The 6,726-nt window shown below is 40.4% G+C and overlaps 1 pseudogene; it reads left to right on the top strand.

The window, feature by feature from the left end:
• Positions 1–298: 298 nt before the first annotated feature.
• LOC133385265 (ATP-binding cassette sub-family C member 2-like) overlaps positions 299–6,726 on the top strand; it is a 24,342-nt pseudogene continuing 17,914 nt past the window's right edge.

Genomic DNA, 6,726 nt, shown 5'->3' with positions numbered 1-6,726 from the left:
TTCCATTCCTGATGAATTTTTATTTGACTGCACTTAGTGTGTTGGATCCAGAGGTGCCCTTCCACAAGGGCAAGGTCCCTTTTTATGCCAGCATAAGAGCCTATCCTTTGGGGGGGGAGATGTGCTTCTTTTTTGCACAACTGATTGCACCAGGTGTTGCATAATGCCTTCTGCTAGCTCATGCATGACAGTTCAACAGCACAATTGCTAGAATATCTTCCTCTGGTGTATGGATCCAACCCAATATCATGTAGCTTTTTCAGTAGGTAATTAACATAATTTTTTTTAAAAAAAATCCTGTCTAATCTTATCCTAAAGGTGATCTCAAAACAAAAGACTGCATTCTACCAAGAAAAAATATCTGGAGCATAAAGATAGGTGAGTACTCAAAAATGGCTGCTAGTTCCCATAACATAACAGGGAGGGGATAGAATTGCAAATGCATTGTGCTCCTGGTGTTACATGCAAAGAGGGACCAGCACGTCTCACTTATATAGAATGCCATTTGGATCTAATGGATCCAGTGGGACTGGTGCCCAAAAAACTGAGGGTCCACACAAAGAAACTCTGACCTTACCCAAGATGAGTATTTGTTTTTAATGTTTTTAATTGTTGTAAACCACCCAGAGAGCTTCGGCTATGGGGCGGTATACAAATGTAAATAATAATAATAATAATAATAATAATAATAATAAAAAAGATGAGAGAACACGGTATATGGTGGTTATGAAACTGGAGTGGAGGATTCTCACAGAATGGATAGATGGGTTAAAAAAAAAAGGCAGAACAAGTTTGAAGTGGAGACCAGGACCATGTACCTAGAATAAACCACCCACACCTGTACTTCCACCCATCAGAGAAGGAATGGTGGGAAGTTTGTTCAATTAGATGTTGAAGTTTTTTAACACACACAACTTATTTTTTGATGAATTCTATGCTTTGTTTTATTTCAGTGTAAAATAACTTTATTGCAATTCTTCTTTTGGTTTAAGGGGCACGTTCTCAATGAAGAAGGAAAAAGTTGCTACTGGTACTGTAAGTATTTTCTTTAAGTAAGTTTTTTCTTTACATCTTTCAGAAGTACAGCAGGCAGTTAAAATAAACAAGTTGTAACAGTAAACATGAAGATGCAACACTAAATCAGTCACTTGGGGAAAGGGAGAAGGTATTTTGGAAGATCCAGTATCACATCCCAATATGCTAAATCAGGTTTATAATGTTCATGCAGAATAGCTTACTCTACCTACTTAATTTACCAAGACTAACCTGTCTGCATATTTCAATAACTCTCATGAGCTTCTCTTACATTTAGATGAAAAAGTCAATTATTGTGAAGTACCTACAAGCCTTTGCTGTTGTGGATGTGGCTAACTATAGCAGCTTACATAGGTCAAAATGCTATAACCATAGGACAAAATCTGTGGCTCAGCACATGGACAACAGAAGCAAAACAAATCAAAGACTTCACAGAATGGAAACTCTTAAGAAACCATAAGCTTGTATCTATGGACTCTTGGGATTCATACAGGGTAAGTCTGATAAGAGTCATCACACCATTTTCTTTGCTTGTCAAAGTTTTAAGCTTCCTTGCTATTCTTTAACTTGAAAAGCCTCAGCCATTCTGTAATACAGCAGTCTTGCAACAGGAACAAATATGCGATGCATTAAGTGCTAGGATTCATATGATGATAATAGGCTCATGTCAATTCACAGAGCCATTCTGCAGGGTTGGCCCCTTTTTTCTGCCCACTTTCAGATGGCAAATGAGTCATCTGAATTGTTCATCAAGATTATAAACTGTGCCTTAGTGTGATGCCATTTAACAATTAACAGGAGATCTGTAGGGGGCATACCAAAGGAATGCTTTGTGGAAGCAAACAGTTCAGACAACTTCTTTGTCAAATGCACAGTCCAGTCTGAGTGGGGGGGGGGACTGCATTACTGTGATTTTGCATGCTGTGGTATCTTAGGCTTCTTGGAAACGTTGAGTGGCTGCTTGGGGTTCATGGATGCTCGAAGGGTCCACTGAGTTGAACTCTGAATTTGGCATGAACTTTCCACCATTATCTCTTGCTTTCTCAGACCAGCAGAGACGATGGATTAAGGGTCACTGGAATGACACAAAGTGGTATTCTTGACAGGGAAATGAGCTGTCTATTTGAAGTAACTCTCTGTTAATCCACCGCACTGCTATTCAGATGTATTAAGGATACACCGTAACGTGGAAGCAAGTGAATGGTGTCATGCCCGCCCGACCCCCTCAGGGTCCCGGGATCATGCATCAGGCTCAAACCCCCACCCTTAGGGAAATGAGACTGGAACCAAAAAGCTATTACTTCACCCTTGCCAAGGCTGTGTACGCTCACAACAACCCTGCAAGGTAGAAGGTAGGCTGCCACCACCCCTGTATACTGGTCCACTCAGAGCCAGGGGATCTCTGAGCCCAGAAGGTATATAAAACCAAGGTCCTAAAAGGCAAGAGTCACAGTTACACTCCTTGCCAGGCACCTCTGGTTTAACACTTAAAATCAAGCTTTTAACTTCTTAACCCTCTTGGTAGTGAGTGACTGAGGTTGGGTCAAAACACTGAATTTAGAACCACCCCTTCTCTCAAATGAACACACCAGGTTAAATAGAAGTAGCTTTATTAAAATATATAAGTGCACATATCATATAGCAGCAAGTAATCCTTTAAGACCATTCACCCAACAAGGGTTTAGGTTCTTACAAGAGAATTCATACACACAACAAGAAAATAATAAACTAGCTCACCTAACTACTTACATACGAGGTAGTTGGTTGCGTGGCACCTCTCCTAAGAGAGATGGATGTTCAACATAAAGCAATGGAACCAGACATAGGTTGCCTTCCCATAAGCAACCCCAGGAACCATAAGGCAGAAAAGGTTTGGAACTCTGGTGCCAGTCAGCATAGGCAGAGAACAGAGAACAACAGCTGTGGGTCCCTAGCCCTATACTTAAGGAAAAAGATCCTAACGGTCTAGACCCTAAGATTAATTGACCAATCAGGAATTGACTGATGTAACTTTCTTCTCGATGTTTCTCACATTTTCGCGCCTTCAGGCCCCCCTCCCAACGATGTTTTCCAACTGCATAGGCCAAGGATGACCTTGGGTGCCAGGCACTTGCTAATCAGCAAAGATAAACAGGTGCAGCTTGTTAAGGCTTCTTCTAACCGTCTTCAGCTGGGAAAATGAAACTTAACTTTACAAATTGGCAAGGCCTGTCTTTTCTGACTATAACCATCTCCCAGAGTCCCTTACTGGAACCAAAGTGTTGTCATCAGATTTCTAATAACTCATGACCATTACAGGTTCATGACAAATGGTACCCTCACTAAACTCCGATTCAGTGGTTTCCCGCTCACACAATTCAGGCTGTGTGAGGGGGAACAATGAGGATGAGCTCATTGGCCCTCCTCCTCCCTCTGGTGCATTCCCAGTGGCCTGTCCCCTTCAGCCCTCTGTATGTGCAGGCTGAACTCTGCACAGGAAGCCAACACTATACCACAGATTCCCTGCTGCAGATTTAGCACCCTACACAATCGGGATTCTAAATTGTGTGGGAAGTCAGCATGAGTAGAGCAGGATTCCTGCTGGAGAAGTTCAGCCCAAACACATGGAGAACAGCAGGGATGGGCCGCCAGGAATGCGACAAAGAGGGCAGGGCAACAAGTGCATCCTTGCTCTCCCCACTCACATGACTGGAATCTCATGAAGGAGAACACCTGACAGGGCTTGAGTGTGTTCCTCTTTGCATTTCTCAAGCCCAGAGAAATAAATCAGAGAGAAAAAGCTCTCACAGTGTCCAAAACCTTTATTATTGTCCAGAGGCCACAGAAAAACTACAGCTGGCCCTCCAACTATGTTCATTTTGGGTTGTATCCAATATAGTGCTATATGAACATCTATCACACAAGGATGACTGCGCAGTGGAACATTCCCCTCACTCCTTCACCCCCCCCCCGCAAGTGCCACCTAAATATATTCTAGATGTTCCCCCAACATAGATTTTGGGAAGGTGGGGGTAGATGAAAGGGGGAGAGGAGAAGTCCCATTGCACAAGCAGAAATCTTTGCACTGACGGAATGTGTTAGTTGAATACTGGTTACTAAGTTTACAGTTTCCATAAATAGGAGTTTTCACTATTGAGGATAAAGTAATATATGCATGTGTCTATTTATCACAGTTGGATAATGGGAATAAATGATACAGCTGAAATATAACAATCCCCAGAGGCAGGACTAACTGATAGGTAACTACCTAGAATGGAGTGTGTGCTACTATGAACTCTTTGAAATGATGTATGCGGAATTTGTGAATCCTTTGAAAATCTTTAACATGGCTTTCAATATTATTAAGGTCTTCTGGTTTGCTGTGGTGCATATGTGCTTACTAGAGGATCTCTCTGTGCATCTCGGTCACTGCATCGTCAGTTGCTAGACAGTGTGCTGCACCTTCCACTCCAGTATTTTGAAACTAACCCCATAGGTCAAATCATCAACAGATTCACAAAGGTAAAGAGCAAATACTCTTTTTTTTTAATTGCCAACTTTGGGAGGGTGGACCTTCTGCCTCTCATCCTTGGGCCGTGGGAAAGTTGCTCTCCCTTCACTTCTTTCCCTCATAGGGTGAAGGCTTCTCAGGTTGTCAGCAGTGCAAGAAGCCATTGGTTCACTTTCCCTTCCATGATGACAATAATAATGATTTCCAGAAGGGAAGGATTCATAGTCAGGGCCAGACAACCTTACTCAGTAAAAGAGAGCATTCAAGAAAGTTTTCAACTTTCCATTTATTTAGAAAATGTATACCTTACCCTTCCAATGTGTTTGCATTACTCAGGCCAGCTTACAACTATTAATTTCTTGTTTTAATTTCTTGTTTGTTTTAAAGACATCTGTGTTTAAGGATTCTTGTAGCAGCCTATTACTTCTAACTTTTTTCAAAGCTCATTTAAAACAGTAAAATTGTCTCATTAAGCAGGAAATAACCATGTGTATGTGCCCAAAGGAACACTGATAGATAGATATTGTTTTATTATGGACACAGACCACATATTGAAAAAAGAGGCCAAAGGAACACTGTATGTGCCTTTGTGTGCAAGAGAATTATTGCTTAGGGTCAAGTGCTGCAAAAAAGTATACTCTTTGTGATTGATCTGTATTACACCTATCAGTTTATTACAGCTTTTATGGCTGTTCCTTATGAGGTGTACCAGGAAGAGATCTATCAACTGCAGTGTGCTCTTGAATATATTTTATTATTGAAACTTACAAACACAACAACAAAAGAGGCACATCTATAAATTTTCTGTGGTGTAGCACTAAAATCATTTGTGCATTTTTACTGGCAAGTTTAAATATGCCCAATCAGACTCTTTTTAATAGACTGAAAAGAAACCTACTGCTTTCCTGCCTTGTTTCTTCTCTATACAGATTGTTTTTCTTTTTTCTCCAAGTTAAATCATGTGGAAGGTAGAGATAAAGATATACCTAGTTTGAAATTTTATTATAAAAATAAAAGCTTACTGTGGCCAGTCTCAGCAGCAAGTAAAAATGCCTCACCCTTTCTTTGCTGGGAGATTGTATCCCAAAAGTCCAATTTTTACTGAATGCTCCTGGGCTAGAGTAGGTTGTGGCTAGACGTTTGTGATGTATGAGTTGTCAGTGCCAAACTCTGGAGGAGGAGGCAGTTTAAAGGGCATGTAGGTTGCAGGACTGTCCAAAGCTTGTTTTTGGAAGGCAAGTGAGGGATGAGTGCACTGCAGTGGTTTCAGTAGAAGTTGGGCTTTGACCCTGATTAGATTTCACTACTGCTTTTGGCTCTTAAAGGTATTTGGCCTAGAGCTGACTGTTACAAATTGAGCTGTATAAACATGGTAGTAGAAAAACAATTGAGGATTTTAAAAAATATCTCTCTTCCTCCCACAAATTATCCTAGGACATGTTTATAGTTGATATACGTTTCCATTATTATCTACGGACTTGGCTGAACTGTTCACTGGATGCAGTTGGAACTATCCTTGTGATTGTGTTTGCATCACCTCTGTTCATACTGGCAGTTATTCCACTTGGATACTTATATTTCACTGTACAAGTAAGTTGGATAAATTTCAGGTGGTGAGGGGTAGGGAGGTTCAGGGAAAAAAACACATTCTTGTTTTACACTCATTTGTTCTAATTGTATTATCTAAGTAAACGGGAAGGGGAATGAGTTTCCTTTGGGCAATTGACTTGCATTCATCAATCCATTCAGTTGGACCAACTATAAGTGGGGGCTGGTTCAAATGGCTTTTATTTGGCTTTTCCGTATTGCAGGTGTAATTCATAGTTGTAGTTCCTCACAGGTCCCTCATGTCACATTATTGTTGTGTGCTTCATGCAGATAATTTTTCACACCTCAGCAGTTAAACAAACTCTGAATTGCTCACAAGAACTGTGAGATTACCCATTAAAATTTAATCTATATTTCAAGTAGATTCTGACAGGTACATTAAAATAATAATCAAATCACTTGAGAGAGTGGACTTTGTAAGAACTTACTTTACTTTAACGTATCAAACAGTATTGACATAGTGACAAGATACAGTATGAGAGCTTAGAACAATACACCACAAATACCATGGTGGCAGCTGCAATAAGGAGAAACACATTTCAAAAACTTTCATAGAATACTTGATTCTTAGCCTTTCTTTAAAAAAAGTCTTA

The sequence above is a fragment of the Rhineura floridana genome, chromosome 5 (assembly GCF_030035675.1).
Source record: "Rhineura floridana isolate rRhiFlo1 chromosome 5, rRhiFlo1.hap2, whole genome shotgun sequence".
Classification (NCBI taxonomy): Eukaryota; Metazoa; Chordata; class Lepidosauria; order Squamata; family Rhineuridae; genus Rhineura; species Rhineura floridana.
This window is presented reverse-complemented; position numbering and strand designations above follow the sequence as displayed.